At 41.1% G+C, this 3,685-nt stretch overlaps 1 non-coding gene across 1 annotated transcript; it reads right to left on the bottom strand.

Moving 5' to 3' along the window:
• Nucleotides 1-265: 265 nt before the first annotated feature.
• LOC145344665 (U2 spliceosomal RNA) lies at nucleotides 266-457 on the bottom strand. The gene has a single exon (XR_013886952.1). It is a non-coding gene; the product is annotated as a U2 spliceosomal RNA (small nuclear RNA).
• Nucleotides 458-3,685: the final 3,228 nt, after the last annotated feature.

Genomic DNA, 3,685 nt, shown 5'->3' with positions numbered 1-3,685 from the left:
CTACTGCAGCATGGCAACAAGCCTTTCTTTCAGCTAACTGGTAAAATTTTCAAAGCAAAACAGAGAGAGAAAGAGACTTCTTTCCCAGCTTGTTTTTAAAATTGCCTTTAATTCTGCAGCCAAAATGAAACTGAAAGCTCAAAAAAAATCAGGTTTTTTTTAGCATCAGCTTCTGTTTAATCCAATTTAGACTGTCAACAAGTTGAGATATTCTCGATCCAAGCTGACAAGACAGGGCTCTCACCTCCTGTCTTGGGCTTGATCTACGTGATCCAAGCTGATTGGAGTAGGCATTGCACCTCTTCCAAGGCTTGATCTTATTTGCATCTTAGCCAAAAGGCTAAAACGTCGCTTTTTAAAATTGCTTCAAATGAAGCTAAAATGTAGCCTAATGACTTCAACCAAGTACAGCATGTTGCTACTACACTTGATCTTAGCCAAAAGGCCGAGAAGCAATCAGTTTTTTAATTTTAAAAATATACTTTATTGATAAAAACTCTCATAAGCTACTGCAAAACAACATATCAAACGGTGTAAAAAAAACATTCATTTTTACAATACTACATGATGTTCATTTACAGGATATTACATTTATTTCATTTCAGTATTTGAACCTATATACATTCATTAGGTTTTACTGTGTGCTGTTGTTTTCAGATTAGCACACAGTTATGCAGTCCGAAGGTGTTCTGCAGTTGCCAGGCCCTTGGTCTGCCTCGCTTGAAAGGTTTTACATGGTGGCCTTTCCCCATTGTGCCTTTGTGGCGGCTGCCCCAAGCTTGAGTGCATCCCTCAGCATGTAGTCCTGGACCTTGGAATGTGCCAGTCTGCAACACTTGGTCAACTGGAAGATCTGCAAGTTTCGGGTGGGCCAAAGTTCATCCTTCACCACGTTGATGACCCTCCAACAGCTGTTGATATTTGTCTCGGTGTGTGTCCCGGGAAACGGTCCATAAAGCACAGAGTCCTGCGTCACCGAACTGTTCAGGATGAACCTTGACAAATACCACTGCATCTCGCTCCAGACCTTCTTTGCAAAGGCACATTCCACAAGGAGGTGTGTGACCGTCTCATCACCCCTGCAACCGCATCGCAGGCAGCGTGCGTGCGGCGATGTTGAGGACCTGACAGGAAGTGCCCTTCTCATCACCAGCCAAGCTAGGTCTTGGTGCTTGTTTGTGAGTTCTGGTGATGAGGCATTCTTGATGTAGAGATGCCAGCATTGGACTGGAGTAAACACAGTAAGAAGTCTCTCAACACCAGGTTAAAGTCCAACCAGTTTATTTGATAGTAAACCCACAAGCTTTCGGGATTTGCCCCTTTGTCAGGTGAGTGGAGAGTTCTGGTCTCAAACAGAGACTGATAGCCAAGTTCCACACACATGAGGATGGCTTTAACAGGGATCTTGGGTTCATGTCACACTATCTGTAACCCCCATGACTTGCCTGAACTTGTAAAATCTCACTTACTCTCCTGTCTGGAGACAATACATATCTCCTTAGCCTGTGCCTGATGCTATCTCTACTCACATTGTCTGCATCTTTAAAACTTGAATAGCAGGTTAGCTGTAAAGACTCACATTCTAATCAGTTCTCCGTAAACTGCTCTCTCTTCCTTCTAGCAATGATCTATTCAACGCTGGGACCATGATTTAAAAAACACTTTAAAGGTATACTCACATCACAATGTTATCTTTATGGCCACTACTTTCAGGTAAAATAAACTGAATAACATTGCTTTAAGATTGTTACCAGTTTTAAACCTTTCTTTGGAATCTAACAAGTAAACACAAACTAAGTTTCCTTAATTCCTCATGCAAATTTCCATTCATGTTGTTTACTCCCATCTTGGCTTTGCTCATTTCCACTTCAAAATGTTTGCTTTTACACTGAATCCTTTTGTTGATTTAAACCTTACAGTCTGACTGCCTTCAGTTTAATTAACTTAGTCACACACACACAAACAAACCCACACAGCCTGCTTCACAGTATCCCACAGTAATTTTAGGAAAAATGATATTTCTTTGCAATGGAGCTAAAAACTGACAAAGTGCAGAAAACACTGGTGAGAGTAATTTATAAGTTCCCTAACACCAATCATAGTGCGATACAGAATATAAATCTGGAAATTAGAAGAGTATGTAACAGTGGTAACGTAATGGCACTGTGGCACAGTGGTTAGCATTGCTGCCTCACAGTGCCAAGGATGTGAATTCAATTTCAGCCTTGGGTGACTGTGTAGAGTTTGCACATTCTTCCCAGATCTGCGTGGGTTTCCTATGGGTGCTCCTATTTTTTCCCACAATCCAAAAGTGCGCAAGTTAGGTGAGTTGACCATGCCAAATTGCTCCTTAGTGTTGCAAGATGCGTAGATTAGGGATATTAGTGAGGTAAATATGTGGGGTTGCTGAGATCAGGCCTAGGTAAGATGCTCAGTCAGAGAGTCGGTGCAGACTTGGTGGGCTAGATGATCTCTTTCTGCACAGCAGGGATTCTATGAAAATTATTGTAGGGAACTTCAATTTTTAGATTAATCAGCAATCTAAAATGTCAAAAGTAGCTTGGGGGACAAGTTGATGGAATGCATTTGAGGGTGCTTGCTAGAACCATATGTTGAAAAACCATCTCATGAACAGTCTTTTAAAATTTAATATTGGCCACGTTCTTCCAGCCCTGCCAAAGGCGCCCTCCCTCCACCCCTTCTCTCCCAGGGGTGGGACAGGCAAGTCACACAAAAAACCATAGACATCAATAGGGCCGGTAGATCCTGCTGGTGGCCAATGACAGGTTACCTTCACTGCTGGAAAACAAGTTGCGGGGGTAGGGGGAGGAGGTTACTGAAAATCCCACCCATTGTCTTTCTGCAGTTATGCAGGAATAGACATCTGGAACACTGTGTGCAGTTTTGGTCTCCTTATCTAAGAAAAGATATTTGTCTCAGGAGGGTTGCAGCGATCATTAGATTGATTCCTGGGACAAAGTTCAGTACAGAATGGGCCAATATTTTCTGCAGTTTAGAAGAATGAGAGATAATCTCATTGGAATGAATAAAATCCTGAAAGGGTTTGATAGGCTAGATGCTAAAAGACTTTTTCCATTGGCACATGGGGTCATGGTCTCAGGATGTGAAGTTAATCATGAAGGTACTGAGATGAAGAGGACTGTTTTCACACACGGAGTTGTGTGTCTTTGAAATTCTTTAGCCCAGAGAGCTGTGAGTGTTCAATCTTTGAGTACATTCCAGACAGAGACTGATAAAGTTTTGGACACAAAGGGGATCAAGGGAGCTAGAGTAAAGTTCACGTTAATATTCATCCATTTGGAGCATACTCGTGTTCTTGTTTTTTAAGTACTTATGTTCTTATCTCAGTATTTCATTTCTTTAAAAATAATGCCAAATGATTTGGATCAGACTGTGCATATCCATCTGGAGTGGGCAGAATGGGAATCACCGTGTTCATTGCATCTTCCAGAGTGAAGATATATATCTGATGGTTTTCAATTGTTTTATCCAGCGCCTGCTCAGATACTCTCAGTTTTGCTTTGCTCTTATTTGTCTGATTTATTCTACAAAATAAATAAGAATTGTTTTTTCATTTGGTATCAGAACAGTAAGAAATATTTATGGTGAAAGAGAAAAAAGTACTGGCCAAGATTCTCCCAAAAAAAGTTCTATGTGTCAAATT

Source organism: Carcharhinus amblyrhynchos, chromosome 6 (assembly GCF_965287045.1).
Source record: "Carcharhinus amblyrhynchos chromosome 6, sCarAmb.v2.hapA, whole genome shotgun sequence".
Classification (NCBI taxonomy): domain Eukaryota; kingdom Metazoa; phylum Chordata; class Chondrichthyes; order Carcharhiniformes; family Carcharhinidae; genus Carcharhinus; species Carcharhinus amblyrhynchos.
This window is presented reverse-complemented; position numbering and strand designations above follow the sequence as displayed.